Below are 19,289 nucleotides of genomic sequence, written 5' to 3'. Positions count from 1 at the left end.
TGTGGATGGTGGGGGTCAGGCCCTCTGTCAGTTCGCTGGTTAGTTTTTATTATCCCCAGAGAGGAGAAGTGGGCATGTGTTTGGCAGGTGAAAAGGGCGGATTCTGTTTCAGAGAATTAACGATGATCCCCATGGTCATCCCGTTCCTTTAATAATCCTTTACTTCATCAGCTGGAAATCCACCATGGTTTTCTATACTCCTGTTTGCGTGGGAACAGGTAACTGGCTTGTTCCAAGAAGTATGCCGCAGAGCTTTTCAATTAAGCACTACGTTGAAAATTATTTGCAGGTGTTCAGCGTTTCACCATAATTGTGAGAACCTTTGTTTGTGCCTCCTGAAACCCAAGAAGGCTGCGACGGACATAACTATGCTGAGGAGTAGCTGACTTGGTGTTGCCTATTTTTGTTAGGGGAGACTGACAAGAAGCCATTCTTCTAAGTATCATCCCACCACCATTTTTCCATTGTTTTAAAATGCAGGGAAATTTTGCAAGTTAGCATTATAATTAGTAGCTGGAGGGTACGGTTTTTTTTTTTGTGTGTGGTCGATGTGGATGGTGAGGGTCAGGCCCTCTGTCAGTTCGCTGGTTAGTTTTTATTATCCCCAGAGAGGAGAAGTGGGCATGTGTTTGGCAGGTGAAAAGGGCGGATTCTGTTTCAGAGAATTAACGATGATCCCCATGGTCATCCCGTTTCTTTAATATTCCTTTACTTCATCAGCTGGAAATCCACCATGGTTCTATATACTCCTCTTTGCGTGGGAACAAGTAACTGGCTTGTTACAAGAAGTATGCCGCAGAGCTTTTCAATTAACCAGTACGTTGAAAATTATTTGCAGGTGTTCAGCGTTTCACCATAATTGTGATAACGTTTGTTTGTGCCTCCTGAAACCCAAGAAGGCTGCAACGGACATAACTATGCTGAGGCGTAGCTGACTTGGTTTTGCCTATTTTTGTTAGTGGAGACTGACAATAATCCATTCTTCTAAGTATCATCTCACCATCAGTTTTCCATTGTTTAAAAATGCAGGAAAATTTTGCAAGTTAGCCTTATAATTAGTTGCTGGAGGCTACGGTGTTTTTTTTTTTTTTTTTCCTGTGGGGTCGGTGTGGATTTGTTGGTCAGGCCCTCTGTCAGTTCGCTGGTTTGTTTTTATTATCCCCAGAGAGGAGAAGTGGGTATTAGTATGGCAGGTGAAAACTGCGGATCTGTTTCAGAGAATTAAACAGGATCCGCATGGTAATCCCGTTCCTTTAAGAATCCTTTGCTTCATGAGCTGGGAATCCACCATGGTTCTATATACTCCTCTTTGCGTGGGCACAGGTACCTGGCTTGTTCCAAGAAGTATGCCTCAGAGCTTTTCAATTAACCAGTATGTTGACAATCCTTTGCAGGTTTTCAGCGTTTCACCATAATTGTGATAACGTGTGTATGTGCCTACTGAAACCAAATATGGCTGCTACGGAGATAACTATGCTGAGGCGAAGCTGACTTGGTGTTGCCTATTTTTGTCAGTGGAGACTGACAAGAAGCCATTCTTCTAAGTATCATCCCACCACCATTTTTCCATTGTTTTAAAATGCAGGGAAATTTTGCAAGTTAGCATTATAATTAGTAGCTGGAGGGTACGGTTTTTTTTTTTTTGTGTGTGTGGTCGATGTGGATGGGGGGGGGGTCAGTCCCTCTGTCAGTTCGCTGGTTAGTTTTTATTATCCCCAGAGAGGAGAAGTGGGCATGTGTTTGGCAGGTGAAAAGGGCGGATTTTGTTTCAGATTATTAACGATGATCCCCATGGTAATCCCGTGTCTTTAATAATCCTTTACTTCATCAGCTAGAAATCCACCATGGTTCTATATACTCCTCTTTGCGTGGGAACAGGTAACTGGCTTGTTCCAAGAAGTATGCCGCAGAGCTTTTCAATTAACCACTACGTTGAAAATTATTTGCAGGTGTTCAGGGTTTTACCATAATTGTGAGAACCTTTGTTTGTGCCTCCTGAAACCCTAGAAGGCTGCGACGGACATAACTATGCTGAGGAGTAGCTGACTTGGTGTTGCCTATTTTTGTTAGTGGAGACTGACAAGAAGCCATTCTTCTAAGTATCATCCCACCACCATTTTTCCATTGTTTTAAAATGCAGGGAAATTTTTCAAGTTAGCATTATAATTAGTAACTGGAGGGTACGGTTTTTTTTTTTTTGTGTGGTCGATGTGGATGGGGGGGTCAGGCCCACTGTCAGTTCGCTGGTTAGTTTTTATTATCCCCAGAGAGGAGAAGTGGGCATGTGTTTGGCAGGTGAAAAGGGCGGATTCTGTTTCAGAGAATTAACGATGATCCCCATGGTCATCCCGTTCCTTTAATAATCCTTTACTTCATCAGCTGGAAATCCACCATGGTTCTCTATACTCCTCTTTGCGTGGGAACAGGTAACTGGCTTGTTCCAAGAAGTATGCCGCAGTGTTTTTCAATTAACCACTACGTTGAAAATTATTTGCAGGTGTTCAGCGTTTCACCATAATTGTGAGAACCTTTGTTTGTGCCTCCTGAAACCCAAGAAGGCTGCGACGGACATAACTATGCTGAGGAGTAGCTGACTTGGTGTTGCCTATTTTTGTTAGTGGAGACTGACAAGAAGCCATTCTTCTAAGTATCATCCCACCACCATTTTTCCATTGTTTTAAAATGCAGGGAAATTTTGCAAGTTAGAATTATAATTAGTAGCTGGAGGGTACGGTTTTTTTTTTGTGTGTGGTCGATGTGGATGGTGGGGGTCAGGCCCTCTGTCAGTTCGCTGGTTAGTTTTTATTATCCCCAGAGAGGAGAAGTGGGCATGTGTTTGGCAGGTGAAAAGGGCGGATTCTGTTTCAGAGAATTAACGATGATCCCAATGGTCATCCCGTTCCTTTAATAATCCTTTACTTCATCAGCTGGAAATCCACCATGGTTTTCTATACTCCTGTTTGCGTGGGAACAGGTAACTGGCTTGTTCCAAGAAGTATGCCGCAGAGCTTTTCAATTAAGCACTACGTTGAAAATTATTTGCAGGTGTTCAGCGTTTCACCATAATTGTGAGAACCTTTGTTTGTGCCTCCTGAAACCCAAGAAGGCTGCGACGGACATAACTATGCTGAGGAGTAGCTGACTTGGTGTTGCCTATTTTTGTTAGGGGAGACTGACAAGAAGCCATTCTTCTAAGTATCATCCCACCACCATTTTTCCATTGTTTTAAAATGCAGGGAAATTTTGCAAGTTAGCATTATAATTAGTAGCTGGAGGGTACGGTTTTTTTTTGTGTGTGTGGTCGATGTGGATGGTGAGGGTCAGGCCCTCTGTCAGTTCGCTGGTTAGTTTTTATTATCCCCAGAGAGGAGAAGTGGGCATGTGTTTGGCAGGTGAAAAGGGCGGATTCTGTTTCAGAGAATTAACGATGATCCCCATGGTCATCCCGTTTCTTTAATATTCCTTTACTTCATCAGCTGGAAATCCACCATGGTTCTATATACTCCTCTTTGCGTGGGAACAAGTAACTGGCTTGTTACAAGAAGTATGCCGCAGAGCTTTTCAATTAACCAGTACGTTGAAAATTATTTGCAGGTGTTCAGCGTTTCACCATAATTGTGATAACGTTTGTTTGTGCCTCCTGAAACCCAAGAAGGCTGCAACGGACATAACTATGCTGAGGCGTAGCTGACTTGGTTTTGCCTATTTTTGTTAGTGGAGACTGACAATAATCCATTCTTCTAAGTATCATCTCACCATCAGTTTTCCATTGTTTAAAAATGCAGGAAAATTTTGCAAGTTAGCCTTATAATTAGTTGCTGGAGGCTACGGTGTTTTTTTTTTTTTTTTTCCTGTGGGGTCGGTGTGGATTTGTTGGTCAGGCCCTCTGTCAGTTCGCTGGTTTGTTTTTATTATCCCCAGAGAGGAGAAGTGGGTATTAGTATGGCAGGTGAAAACTGAGGATCTGTTTCAGAGAATTAAACAGGATCCGCATGGTAATCCCGTTCCTTTAAGAATCCTTTGCTTCATGAGCTGGGAATCCACCATGGTTCTATATACTCCTCTTTGCGTGGGCACAGGTACCTGGCTTGTTCCAAGAAGTATGCCTCAGAGCTTTTCAATTAACCAGTATGTTGACAATCCTTTGCAGGTTTTCAGCGTTTCACCATAATTGTGATAACGTGTGTATGTGCCTACTGAAACCAAATATGGCTGCTACGGAGATAACTATGCTGAGGCGAAGCTGACTTGGTGTTGCCTATTTTTGTCAGTGGAGACTGACAAGAAGCCATTCTTCTAAGTATCATCCCACCACCATTTTTCCATTGTTTTAAAATGCAGGGAAATTTTGCAAGTTAGCATTATAATTAGTAGCTGGAGGGTACGGTTTTTTTTTTTTTTTGTGTGTGGTCGATGTGGATGGGGGGGGGGTCAGTCCCTCTGTCAGTTCGCTGGTTAGTTTTTATTATCCCCAGAGAGGAGAAGTGGGCATGTGTTTGGCAGGTGAAAAGGGCGGATTTTGTTTCAGATTATTAACGATGATCCCCATGGTAATCCCGTGTCTTTAATAATCCTTTACTTCATCAGCTAGAAATCCACCATGGTTCTATATACTCCTCTTTGCGTGGGAACAGGTAACTGGCTTGTTCCAAGAAGTATGCCGCAGAGCTTTTCAATTAACCACTACGTTGAAAATTATTTGCAGGTGTTCAGGGTTTTACCATAATTGTGAGAACCTTTGTTTGTGCCTCCTGAAACCCTAGAAGGCTGCGACGGACATAACTATGCTGAGGAGTAGCTGACTTGGTGTTGCCTATTTTTGTTAGTGGAGACTGACAAGAAGCCATTCTTCTAAGTATCATCCCACCACAATTTTTCCATTGTTTTAAAATGCAGGGAAATTTTGCAAGTTAGCATTATAATTAGTAGCTGGAGGGTACGGTTTTTTTTTTGTGTGTGGTCGATGTGGATGGTGGGGGTCAGGCCCTCTGTCAGTTCGCTGGTTAGTTTTTATTATCCCCAGAGAGGAGAAGTGGGCATGTGTTTGGCAGGTGAAAAGGGCGGATTCTGTTTCAGAGAATTAACGATGATCCCAATGGTCATCCCGTTCCTTTAATAATCCTTTACTTCATCAGCTGGAAATCCACCATGGTTTTCTATACTCCTGTTTGCGTGGGAACAGGTAACTGGCTTGTTCCAAGAAGTATGCCGCAGAGCTTTTCAATTAAGCACTACGTTGAAAATTATTTGCAGGTGTTCAGCGTTTCACCATAATTGTGAGAACCTTTGTTTGTGCCTCCTGAAACCCAAGAAGGCTGCGACGGACATAACTATGCTGAGGAGTAGCTGACTTGGTGTTGCCTATTTTTGTTAGGGGAGACTGACAAGAAGCCATTCTTCTAAGTATCATCCCACCACCATTTTTCCATTGTTTTAAAATGCAGGGAAATTTTGCAAGTTAGCATTATAATTAGTAGCTGGAGGGTACGGTTTTTTTTTGTGTGTGTGGTCCATGTGGATGGTGAGGGTCAGGCCCTCTGTCAGTTCGCTGGTTAGTTTTTATTATCCCCAGAGAGGAGAAGTGGGCATGTGTTTGGCAGGTGAAAAGGGCGGATTCTGTTTCAGAGAATTAACGATGATCCCCATGGTCATCCCGTTTCTTTAATATTCCTTTACTTCATCAGCTGAAAATCCACCATGGTTCTATATACTCCTCTTTGCGTGGGAACAAGTAACTGGCTTGTTCCAAGAAGTATGCCGCAGAGCTTTTCAATTAACCAGTACGTTGAAAATTATTTGCAGGTGTTCAGCGTTTCACCATAATTGTGATAACGTTTGTTTGTGCCTCCTGAAACCCAAGAAGGCTGCAACGGACATAACTATGCTGAGGCGTAGCTGACTTGGTTTTGCCTATTTTTGTTAGTGGAGACTGACAATAATCCATTCTTCTAAGTATCATCTCACCATCAGTTTTCCATTGTTTAAAAATGCAGGAAAATTTTGCAAGTTAGCCTTATAATTAGTTGCTGGAGGCTACGGTGTTTTTTTTTTTTTTTTTCCAGTGGGGTCGGTGTGGATTTGTTGGTCAGGCCCTCTGTCAGGTCGCTGGTTTGTTTTTATTATCCCCAGAGAGGAGAAGTGGGTATTAGTATGGCAGGTGAAAACTGCGGATCTGTTTCAGAGAATTAAACAGGATCCGCATGGTAATCCCGTTCCTTTAAGAATCCTTTGCTTCATGAGCTGGGAATTCACCATGGTTCTATCTACTTGTCTATGCGTGGGCACAGAAAACTGGCTAGTTCCAAGAAGTATGCCTCAGAGCTTTTCAATTAACCAGTATGTTGACAATCCTTTGCAGGTTTTCAGCGTTTCACCATAATTGTGATAACGTGTGTATGTGCCTACTGAAACCAAATATGGCTGCTACGGACATAACTATGCTGAGGCGTAGCTGACTTGGTGTTGCCTATTTTTGTCAGTGGAGACTGACAAGAAGCCATTCTTCTAAGTATCATCCCACCATCATTTCTCCATTGTTTAAAAATGCAGGGAAATTTTGCAAAGTGTCATTATAATTAGTAGCTGGAGGGTACTTTTTTGTTTTGTGGGGTCGGTCAGGATGGGTGTTCAGGACCTCTGTCAGATCGCTGATTTGTTTTTATTATCCCCAGAGAAGAGTAGTGGGCATGTGTTTGGCAGGTGAAAAGTGCGGATTCTGTTCAGAGAATTAAACAGGATCCGCATGGTCATCTCATTCCTTTAAGAATCCTTTGCTTCATCAGCTGGGATTCCACCATGTTTCTATATACTCCTCTATGCGTGTGCACAGGTACCTGGCTTGTTCCAAGAATTAAGCCGGAAAGTTTTCAAATTAACCAGTACGTTGAAAATTATTTGCAGGTGTTCAGTGTTTCACAATAATTTTGATAACGTTTGTATGTCCCTCCTGAAACCCAAGAAGGCTGCGACGGACATAACTATGCTGAGGAGTAGCTGACTTGGTGTTGCCTATTTTTGTTCGTGGAGACAGACAAGAAGCCATTCTTCTAAGTATGATCCCACCACCATTTTTCCATTGTTTTAAAATGAAGGGAAAGTTTGCCAGTTAGCATTATAATTAGTAGCTGGAGGCTACGGTTTTTTTTTTTGTGTGTGGTCGATGTGGATGGGGGGGGTCAGGGCCTCTGTCATTTCGCTGGTTAGTTTTTATTATCCCCAGAGAGGAGAAGTGGGCATGTGTTTGGCAGGTGAAAAGGGCGTATTCTGTTTCAGAGAATTAACGATGATCCCCATGGTCATCCCGTTCCTTTAATAATCCTTTACTTCATCAGCTGGAAATCCACCATGGTTCTATATACTCCTCTTTGCGTGGGAACAGGTAACTTCCTTGTTCCAAGAAGTATGCCGCAGAGCTTTTCAATTAACCACTACGTTGAAAATTATTTGCAGGTGTTCAGCGTTTCACCATAATTGTGATAACGTGTGTTTGTGCCTCCTGAAACCCAAGAAGGCTGCGACGGACATAACTATGCTGAGGAGTAGCTGACTTGGTCTTGCCTATTTTTGTTAGTGGAGACTGACAAGAAGCCATTCTTCTAAGTATCATCCCACCACCATTTTTCCATTGTTTTAAAATGCAGGGAAATTTTGCAAGTTAGCATTATAATTAGTAGCTGGAGGGTACGTTTTTTTTTGTGTGTGTGTCGTCGACGTGGATGGGGGTGTCAGTCCCTCTGTCAGTTCGCTGGTTAGTTTTTATTGTCCCCAGAGAGGAGAAGCGGGCATGTGTTTGGCAGGTGAAAAGGGCGGATTCTGTTTCAGAGAATTAACGATGATCCCCATGGTCATCCCGTTCCTTTAATAATCCTTTACTTCATCAGCTGGAAATCCACCATGGTTCTATATACTCCTGTTTGCGTGGGAACAGGTAACTGGCTTGTTCCAAGAAGTATGCCGCAGAGCTTTTCAATTAAGCAGTACGTTGAAAATTATTTGCAGGTGTTCAGCGTTTCACCATAATTGTGAGAACCTTTGTTTGTGCCTCCTGAAACCCTAGAAGGCTGCGACGGACATAACTATGCTGAGGCGTAGCTGACTTGGTTTTGCCTATTTTTGTTAGTGGAGTCTGACAAGAATCCATTCTTGTAAGTATCATCTCACCATCATTTTTCCATTGTTTAAAAATACAGGGAAATTTTGCAAGGTAGCATTATAATTAGTAGCTGGAGGCTACGGTGTTGTTGTTTTTTTTTTTTTTTCCTGTGGTGTCGGTGTGGATGTGTTGGTCAGGTCCTCTGTCAGTTTGCTGGTTTGTTTTTATTATCCCCAGAGAGGAGAAGTGGGTATTAGTATGGCAGGTGAAAACTGCGGATCTGTTTCAGAGAATTAAACAGGATCCGCATGGTAATCCCGTTCCTTTAAGAATCCTTTGCTTCATGAGCTGGGAATCCACCATGGTTCTATATACTCCTCTTTGCGTGGGAACAGGTAACTGGCTTCTTCCAAGAAGTATGCCTCAGAGCTTTTCAATTAACCAGTATGTTGACAATCCTTTGCAGGTTTTCAGCGTTTCACCATAATTGTGATAACGTGTGTATATGCCTACTGAAACCAAATATGGCTGCTACGGACATAACTATGCTCAGGCGTAGCTGACTTGGTGTTGCCTATTTTTGTCAGTGGAGACTGACAAGAAGCCATTCTTCTAAGTATCATCCCACCATCATTTCTCCATTGTTTAAAAATGCAGGGAAATTTTGCAAATTGGCATTATAATTAGTAGCTGGAGGGTACTTTTTTGTTTTGTGGGGTCGGTCAGGATGGGTGTTCAGGCCCTCTGTCAGATCGCTGGTTTGTTTTTAATATCCCCAGAGAAGAGTAGTGGGCATGTGTTTGGCAGGTGAAAAGTGGGGATTCTGTTTCAGAGAATTAAACAGGATCCCCATGGTCATCTCATTCCTTTAAGAATCCTTTGCTTCATCAGCTGAGATTCCACCATGTTTCTATATACTCCTCTATGCGTGGGCACAGGTACCTGGCTTGTTCCAAGAATTAAGCCGGAAAGTTTTCAAATTAACCAGTAGTTGAAAATTATTTGCAGGTTTTCAGCGTTTCACCATAATTTTGATAACGTTTGTATGTCCCTCCTGAAACCCAAGAAGGCTGCGACGGACATAACTATGCTGAGGAGTAGCTGACTTGGTGTTGCCTATTTTTGTTTCTGGAGACTGACAAGAAGCCATTCTTCTAAGTATGATCCCACCACCATTTTTCCATTGTTTTAAAATGCAGGGAAATTTTCCAAGTTAGCATTATAATTAGTAGCTGGAGGGTACGGTTTTTTTTTTTGTGTGGGTCGATGTGGATGGGGGGGTGGTCAGGCCCTCTGTCAGTTCGCTGGTTAGTTTTTATTATCCCCAGAGAGGAGAAGTGAGCATCTGTTTGGCAGGTGAAAAGGGCGGATTCTGTTTCAGAGAATTAACGATGATCCCCATGGTCATCCCGTTCCTTTAATAATCCTTTACTTCATCAGCTGGAAATCCACCATGGTTCTATATACTCTTCTTTGCGTGGGAACAGGTAACTGGCTTGTTCCAAGAAGTATGCCACAGAGTTTTTCAATTAACCACTACGTTGAAAATTATTTGCAGGTGTTCAGCGTTTCACCATAATTGTGATGACGTTTGTTTTTGCCTCCTGAAACCCAAGAAGGCTGCGACGGTCATAACTATGCTGAGGAGTAGCTGACTTGGTTTTGCCTATTTTTGTTAGTGGAGACTGACAAGAAGCCATTCTTCTAAGTATCATCCCACCACCATTTTTCCATTGTTTTTAAATGTAGGGAAATTTTGCAAGTTAGCATTATAATTAGTAGCTGGAGGCTACGGTTTTTTTTTTGTGTGTGTGGTCGATGTGGATGGGGGGGGGGGGTCAGGCCCTCTGTCAGTTCGCTGGTTAGTTTTTATTATCCCCAGAGAGGAGAAGTGGGCATGTGTTTGGCAGGTGAAAAGGGCGGATTCTGTTTCAGAGAATTAACGATGATCCCCATGGTCATCCCTTTCCTTTAGTAATCCTTTACTTCATCAGCTGGAAATCCACCATGGTTCTCAATACTCCTCTTTGCGTGGGAACAGGTAACTGCCTTGTTCCAAGAAGTATGCCGCAGAGCTTTTCAATTAACCACTACGTTGAAAATTATTTGCAGGTGTTCAGCGTTTCACCATAGTTGTGAGAACCTTTGTTTGTGCCTCCTGAAACCCAAGAAGGCTGCGACGGACATAACTATGCTGAGGAGTAGCTGACTTGGTGTTGCCTATTTTTGTTAGTGGAGACTGACAAGAAGCTATTCTTCTAAGTATCATCCCACCACCATTTTTCCATTGTTTTAAAATGCAGGGAAATTTTGCAAGTTAGCATTATAATTAGTAGCTGGAGGGTACGGTTTTTTTTTTGTGTGTGGTCGATGTGGATGGTGGGGGTCAGGCCCTCTCTCAGTTCGCTGGATAGTTTTTATTATCCCCAGAGAGGAGAAGTAGGCATGTGTTTGGCAGGTGAAAAGGGCGGATTCTGTTTCAGAGAATTAACGATGATCCCCATGGTCATCCCCTTCCTTTAATAATCCTTTACTTCGTCAGCTGGAAATCCACCATGGTTCTATATACTCCTCTTTGCGTGGGAACAGGTAACTGGCTTGTTCCAAGAAGTATGCCGCAGAGCTTTTCAATTAACCACTACGTTGAAAATTATTTGCAGGTGTTCAGCGTTTCACCATAATTGTGAGAAACTTTGTTTGTGTCTCCTGAAACCCAAGAAGGCTGCGACGGACATAACTACGCTGAGGCGTAGCTGACTTGGTTTTGCCTATTTTTGTTAGTGGAGACTGACAAGAATCCATTCTTGTAGGTATCATCTCACCATCAATTTTCCATTGTTTAAAAATGCAGGAAAATTTTGCAAGTTAGCATTATAATTATTAGCTGGAGGCTACGGTGTTTTTTTTTGTTTTTTTCCTGTGGGGTCGGTGTGGATGTGTTGGTCAGGCCCTCTGTCAGTTCCCCGGTTGGTTTTTATTATCCCCAGAGAGGAGAAGTGGGTATTAGTATGGCAGGTGAAAACTGCGGATCTGTTTCAGAGAATTAAACAGGATCCGCATGGTAATCCCGTTCCTTTAAGAATCCTTTGCTTCATGAGCTGGGAATCCACCATGGTTCTATATACTTGTCTATGCGTGGGCACAGGAAACTGGCTAGTTCCAAGAAGTATGCCTCAGAGCTTTTCAAGTAACCAGTATGTTGACAATCCTTTGCAGGTTTTCAGCGTTTCAACATAATTGTGATAACGTGTGTATGTGCCTCCTGAAACCAAATATGGCTGCCGCGGACATAACTATGCTGAGGCGTAGCTCACTTGGTGTTGCCTATTTTTGTCAGTGGAGACTGACAAGAAGCCATTCTTCTAAGTATCATCCCACCATCATTTCTCCATTGTTTAAAAATGCAGGGAAATTTTGCAAGTTAGCATTATAATTAGTAGCTGGAGGGTACGGTTTTTTTTGTGTGTGTGTGGTCGATGTGGATGGGGGGGGTAAGACCCTCTGTCAGTTCGCTCGTTAGTTTTTATTATCCCCAGAGAGGAGAAGTGGGCATGTGTTTGGCAGGTGAAAAGGGCGGATTCTGTTTCAGAGAATTAACGATGATCCCCATGGTTATCCCTTTCCTTTAATAATCCTTTACTTCATCAGCTGGAAATCCACCATGTTTCTGTATACTCCTCTTTTCGTGGGAACAGGTAACTGGCTTGTTCCAAGAAGTATGCCGCACAGCTTTTCAATTAACCACTACGTTGAAAATTATTTGCAGGTGTCCAGCGTTTCACCATAATTGTGAGAACCTTTGTTTGTGCCTCCTGAAACCCTAGAAGGCTGCGACGGACATAACTATGCTGAGGAGTAGCTGACTTGGTGTTGCCTATTTTTGTTAGTGGAGACTGACAAGAAGCCATTCTTCTAAGTATCATCCCACCACCATTTTTCCATTGTTTTAAAATGCAGGGAAATTTTGCAAGTTAGCATTAAAATTAGTAGCTGGAGGGTACGGTTTTTTTTTGTGTGTGTGGTCGATGTGGATGGGGGGGGGGTCAGGCCCTCTGTCAGTTCACTGGTTAGTTTTTATTATCCCCAGAGAGGAGAAGTGGGCATGTGTTTGGCAGATGAAAAGGGCGGATTCTGTTTCAGAGAATTAACGGTGATCCCCAGGGTCATCCCGTTCCTTTAATAATCCTTTACTTCATCAGCTGGAAATCCACCATGGTTCTATATACTCCTGTTTGCGTGGGAACAGGTAACTGGCTTGTTCCAAGAAGTATGCCGCAGAGCTTTTCAATTAACCAGTACGTTGAAAATTATTTGCAGGTGTTCAGCGTTTCACCATAATTGTGATAACGTTTGTTTGTGCCTCCTGAAACCCAAGAAGGCTGCGATGGACATAGCTATGCTGAGGAGTAGCTGACTTGGTGTTGCCTATTTTTGTTAGTGGAGACTGACAAGAAGCCATTCTCTAAGTATCATCCCACCACCATTTTTCCATTGTTTTAAAATGCAGGGAAATTTTGCAAGTTAGCATTAAAATTAATAGCTGGAGGGTACGGTTTTTTTTTTGTGTGTGTGGTCGATGTGGATGGGGGGGGTCAGGCCCTCTGTCAGTTCGCTCTTTAGTTTTTATTATACCCAGAGAGGAGAAGTGGGCATGTGTTTGGCAGGTGAAAAGGGCGGATTCTGTTACAGAGAATTAACGATTATCCCCATGAACATCCCTTTCCTTTAATAATCCTTTACTTCATCAGATGCAAATCCACCATGGTTCTCTATACTCCTCTTTGCGTGGGAACAGGTAACTGCCTTGTTCCAAGAAGTATGCCGCAGAGCTTTTCAATTAACCACTACGTTGAAAATTATTTGCAGGTGTTCAGCGTTTCACCATAATTGTGATAACGTGTGTATGTGCCTACTGAAACCAAATATGGCTGCTATGGACATAACTATGCTGAGGCGTAGCTGACTTGGTGTTGCCTATTTTTGTCAGTGGAGACTGACAAGAAGCCATTCTTCTAAGTATCATCCCACCATCATTTCTCCGTTGTTTAAAAATGCAGGGAAATTTTGCAAATTGGCATTATAATTAGTAGCTGGAGGGTACTATTTTGTTTTGTGGGGTCGGTCAGGATGGGTGTTCAGGCCCTCTGTCAGATCGCTGGTTTGTTTTTATTATCCCCAGAGAAGAGTAGTCGGCATGTGTTTGGCAGGTGAAAAGTGCGGATTCTGTTTCAGAGAATTAAACAGGTTCCGCATGGTCATCTCATTCCTTTAAGAATCCTTTGCTTCATCAGCTAGGATTCCACCATGTTTCTATATACTCCTATATGCGTGGGCACAGGTACCTGGCTTATTCCAAGAATTATGCTGGAGAGTTTTCAAATTAACCAGTACGTTGAAAATTATTTGCAGGTTTCCAGCGTTTCACCATAATTTTGATAACGTTTGTATGTCCCTCCTGAAACCCAAGAAGGCAGCGACGGACATAACTATGCTGAGGAGTAGCTGACTTGGTGTTGCCTATTTTTGCTGGTGGAGACAGACAAGAAGCCATTCTTCTAAGTATGATCCCACCACCATTTTTCCATTGTTTTAAAATGCTGGGAAATTTTCCAAGTTAGCATTATAATTAGTAGCTGGAGGGTACGGTTTTTTTTGTGTGTGTGGTCGATGTGGATGGGGTGGGTCAGTCCCTCTGTCAGTTCGCTGGTTAGTTTTTATTCTCCCCAGAGAGGAGAAGTGGGCATGTGTTTGGCAGGTGAAAAGGGCGGATTCTGTTTCAGAGAATTAACGATGATCCCCATGGTCATCCCGTTCCTTTAATAATCCTTTACTTCATCAGCTGGAAATCCACCATGGTTCTCTATACTCCTCCTTGTGTGGGAAAGGGAAACTGCCTTGTTCCAAGAAGTATGCCGCAGAGCTTTTCAATTAACCACTACGTTGAAAATTATTTGCAGGTGTTCAGCCTTTCACCATAATTGTGATAACGTGTGTTTGTGCCTCCTGAAACCCAAGAAGGCTGCGACGGACATAACTATGCTGAGGAGTAGCTGACTTGGTGTTGCCTATTTTTGTTAGTGGAGACTGACAAGAAGCCATTCTTCTAAGTATCATCCCACCACCATTTTTCCATTGTTTTAAAATGCAGGGAAATTTTGCAAGTTAGCATTATAATTAGTAGCTGGAGGGTACGGTTTTATTTTTTTGTGTGGTCGATGTGGATGGGGGGGTCAGGCCCTCTGTCAGTTCGCTGGTTAGTTTTTATTATCCCCAGAGAGGAGAAGTGGGCATGTGTTTGGCAGGTGAAAAGGGCGGATTCTGTTTCAGAGAATTAACGATGATCCCCATGGTCATCCCGTTCCTTTAATAATCCTTTACTTCATCAGCTGGAAATCCACCATGGTTCTCTATACTCCTCTTTGCGTGGGAACAGGTAACTGGCTTGTTCCAAGAAGTATGCCGCAGAGCTTTTCAATTAACCACTACGTTGAAAATTATTTGCAGGTGTTCAGCGTTTCACCATAATTGTGAGAAACTTTGTTTGTGTCTCCTGAAACCCAAGAAGGCTGCGACGGACATAACTACGCTGAGGCGTAGCTGACTTGGTTTTGCCTATTTTTGTTAGTGGAGACTGACAAGAATCCATTCTTGTAAGTATCATCTCACCATCATTTTTCCATTGTTTAAAAATGCAGGAAAATTTTGCAAGTTAGCATTATAATTATTAGCTGGAGGCTACGGTGTTTTTTTTTGTTTTTTTCCTGTGGGGTCGGTGTGGATGTGTTGGACAGGCCCTCTGTCAGTTCCCCGGTTGGTTTTTATTATCCCCAGAGAGGAGAAGTGGGTATTAGTATGGCAGGTGAAAACTGCGGATCTGTTTCAGAGAATTAAACAGGATCCGCATGGTAATCCCGTTCCTTTAAGAATCCTTTGCTTCATGAGCTGGGAATCCACCATGGTTCTATATACTTGTCTATGCGTGGGCACAGGAAACTGGCTAGTTCCAAGAAGTATGTCTCAGAGCTTTTCAATTAACCAGTATGTTGACAATCCTTTGCAGGTTTTCAGCGTTTCAACATAATTGTGATAACGTGTGTATGTGCCTACTGAAACCAAATATGGCTGCTACGGACATAACTATGCTGAGGCGTAGCTGACTTGGTGTTGCCTATTTTTGTCAGTGGAGACTGACAAGAAGCCATTCTTCTAAGTATCATCCCACCATCATTTCTCCATTGTTTAAAAATGCAGGGAAATTTTGCAAGATAGCATTATAATTAGTAGCTGGAGGGTACGGTTTTTTTTTTTGTGTGTGTGGTCGATGTGGATGGGGGGGGTAAGGCCCTCTGTCAGTTCGCTGGTTAGTTTTTATTATCCCCAGAGAGGAGAAGTGGCCATGTGTTTGGCAGGTGAAAAGGGCGGATTCTGTTTCAGAGAATTAACGATGATCCCCATGGTTATCCCTTTCCTTTAATAATCCTTTACTTCATCAGCTGGAAATCTACCATGGTTCTATATACTCCTATTTGCGTGGGAACAGGTAACTGGCTTGTTCCAAGAAGTATGCCGCACAGCTTTTCAATTAACCACTACGTTGAAAATTATTTGCAGGTTTTCAGCGTTTCACCATAATTTTGATAACGTTTGTATGTCCCTCCTGAAACCCAAGAAGGCAGCGACGCACATAACTATGCTGAGGCGTAGCTGACTTGGTGTTGCCTATTTTTGTTAGTGGAGACTGACAAGAAGCCATTCTTCTAAGTATCATGCCACCACCATTTTTCCATTGTTTTAAAATGCAGGGAAATTTTGCAAGTTAGCATTATAATTAGTAGCTGGAGTGTACGGGTTTTTTTTTTGTGTGTGGTCGATGTGGATGGGGGGTGGGGTCAGGCCCTCTGTCAGTTCGCTGGTTAGTTTTTATTCTCCCCAGAGAGGAGAAGTGGGCATGTGTTTGGCAGGTGAAAAGGGCGGATTCTCCTTCAGAGAATTAACGATGATCCCCATGGTCATCCCGTACCTTTAATAATCCTTTACTTCATCAGAAGGAAATCCACCATGGTTCTATATACTCCTCTTTGCGTGGGAACAGGTAACTTCCTTGTTCCAAGAAGTATGCCGCAGAGCTTTTCAATTAACCATTACGTTGAAAATTATTTGCAGGTGTTCAGCGTTTCACCATAATTGTGATAACGTTTGTTTGTGCCTCCTGAAACCCAAGAAGGCTGCGATGGACATAGCTATGCTGAGGAGTAGCTGACTTGGTGTTGCCTATTTTTGTTAGTGGAGACTGACAAGAAGCCATTCTTCTAAGTATCATCCCACCACCATTTTTCCATTGTTTTAAAATGCAGGGAAATTTTGCAAGTTAGCTTTATAATTAGTAGCTGGAGGGTACGGTTTTTTCTTTGTGTGTGGTCGATGTGGATGGCGGTGGTCAGGCCCTCTGTCAGTTTGCTGGTTAGTTTTTATTATCCCCAGAGAGGAGAAGTGGGCATGTGTTTGGCAGGTGAAAAGGGCGGACTCTGTTTCAGAGAATTAACGATGATCCCCATGGTCATCCCGTTCCTTTAATAATCCTTTACTTCATCAGCTGGAAATCCACCATGGATCTATATACTCCTCTTTGCATGGGAACAGGTAACTGGCTTGTTCCAAGAAGTATGCCGCAGAGCTTTTCAATTAACCAGTACGTTGAAAATTATTTGCAGGTGTTCACCGTTTCACCATAATTGTGATAACGTTTGTTTGTGCCTCCTGAAACCCAAGAAGGCTGAGACGGACATAACTATGCTGAGGCGTAGCTGACTTGGTGTTGCCTATTTTTGTTAGTGGAGACTGACAAGAAGCCATTCTTCTAAGTATCATCCCACCACCATTTTTCCATTGTTTTAAAATGCAGGGAAATTTTGCAAGTTAGCATTATAATTAGTAGCTGGAGGGTACGGTTTTTTTTTTGTGTGTGTGGTCGATGTGGATGGGGGGGTCAGACCCTCTGTCAGTTCGCTGGTTAGTTTTTATTATCCCCAGAGAGGAGAAGTGGGCATGTGTTTGGCAGGTGAAAAGGGCGGATTCTGTTTCTGAGAATTAACGATGATCCCCATGGTCATCCCGTTCCTTTAATAATCCTTTACTTCATCAGCTGGAAATCCACCATGGTTCTATATACTCCTCTTTGCGTGGGAACAGGTAACTGGCTTGTTCCAAGAAGTATGCCGCAGAGCTTTTCAATTAACCACTACGTTGAAAATTATTTGCAGATGTTCAGCGTTTCACCATAATTGTGAGAACCTTTGTTTGTGCCTCCTGAAACCCAAGAAGGAAGCGACGGACATAACTATGCTGAGGAGTAGCTGACTTGGTGTTGCCTATTTATGTCAGTGGAGACTGACAGGAAGCCATTCTTCTAAGTATCACCCCACCACCATTTTTCCATTGTTTTAAAATGCAGAGAAATTTTGCAAGTTCGCATTATAATTAGTAGCTGGAGGGTACGGTTTATTTTTGTGTGTGTGGTGGATGTGGATGGCGGGGGGTCAGGCCCTCTGTCAGTTCACTGGTTAGTTTTTATTATCCCCAGAGAGGTGAAGTGGGCATGTGTTTGGCAGGTGAAAAGGGCGGATTCTGTTTCAGAGAATTAACTATGATCCCCATGGTCATCCCTTTCCTTTAATAATCCTTTACTTCATCAGCTGGAAATCCACCATTGTTCTCTATACTCCTCTTTGCGTGGGAACAGGTAACTGCCTTGTTCCAAGAAGTATGCCGCAGAGCTTTTCAATAACCACTACGTTGAAAATTATTTGCAGGTGTTCAGCGCTTCACCATAATTGTGAGAACCTTTGTTTGTGCCTCCTGAAACCCAAGAAGGCTGCGACGGACATAACTATGCTGAGGAGTAGCTGACTTGGTGTTGCCTATTTTTGTTAGTGGAGACTGACAAGAAGCCATTCTTCTAAGTCTCATCCCACCACCATTTTTCCATTGTTTTAAAATGCAGGGAAATTTTGCAACTTAGCATTATAATTAGTAGCTGGAGGTTACGGTTTTTTTTTTTGAGTTTGGTCGATGTGGATGGGGGGGGGTCAGGCCCTCTGTCAGTTCGCTGGTTAGTTTTTATTATCCCCAGAGAGGAGAAGTGGGCATGTGTTTGGCAGGTGAAAAGGGCGGATTCTGTTTCAGAGAATTAACGATGATCCCCATGGTCATCCCTTTCCTTTAATAATCCTTTACTTCATAAGCTGGAAATCCACCATGGTTCTCTATACTCCTCGTTGCGTGGGAACAGGTAACTGCCTTGTTCCAAGAAGTATGCCGCAGAGCTTTTCAATTAACCACTACGTTGAAAATTATTTGCAGGTGTTCAGCGTTTCACCATAATTGTGAGAACCTTTGTTTGTGCCTCCTGAAACCCAAGAAGGCTGCGACGGACATAACTATGCTGAGGAGTAGCTGACTTGGTGTTGCCTATTTTTGTTAGTGGAGACTGACAAGAAGCCGTTCTTCTAAGTCTCATCCCACCACCATTTTACCATTGTTTTAAAATGCAGGAAAATTTTGCAAGTTAGCATTATAATTAGTAGCTGGAGGGTACGGTTTTTTTTTTTTTTTGTGTAGTCGATGTGGATGGTGGGGGTCAGGCCCTCTGTCAGTTCGCTGGTTAGTTTTTATTATCCCCAGAGAGGAGAAGTGGGCATGTGTTTGGCAGGTGAAAAGGGCGGATTCTGTTTCAGAGAATTAACGATGATCCCCATGGTCATCCCGTTCCTTTAATAATCCTTTACTTCATCAGCTGGAAATCCACCATGGTTCTCTATACTCCTCTTTGCGTGGGAACAGGTAACTGCCTCGTTCCAAGAAGTATGCCGCAGAGCTTTTCAATTAACCAGTACGTTGAAAATTATTTGCAGGTGTTCAGCGTTTCACCATAATTGTGATAACGTTTGTTTGTGCCTCATGAAACCCAAGAAGGCTGCGACGGACATAACTATGCTGAGGCGTAGCTGACTTGGTGTTGCCTATTTTTGTTAGTGGAGACCGACAAGAATCCATTCTTGTAAGTATCGTCTCACCATCATTTTTCCATTGTTTAAAAATGCAGGAAAATTTTGCAAGTTAGCATTATAATTAGTAGCTGGAGGCTACGGTGTTTTTTTTTTTTTTTTTCCTGTGGGGTCGGTGTGGATGTGTTGCTCAG

This window comes from Eulemur rufifrons, chromosome 19 (assembly GCF_041146395.1).
Source record: "Eulemur rufifrons isolate Redbay chromosome 19, OSU_ERuf_1, whole genome shotgun sequence".
NCBI lineage: Eukaryota > Metazoa > Chordata > Mammalia > Primates > Lemuridae > Eulemur > Eulemur rufifrons.
The sequence above is the reverse complement of the archived record's forward strand: the minus strand, read 5'-3'. Positions refer to the sequence as shown.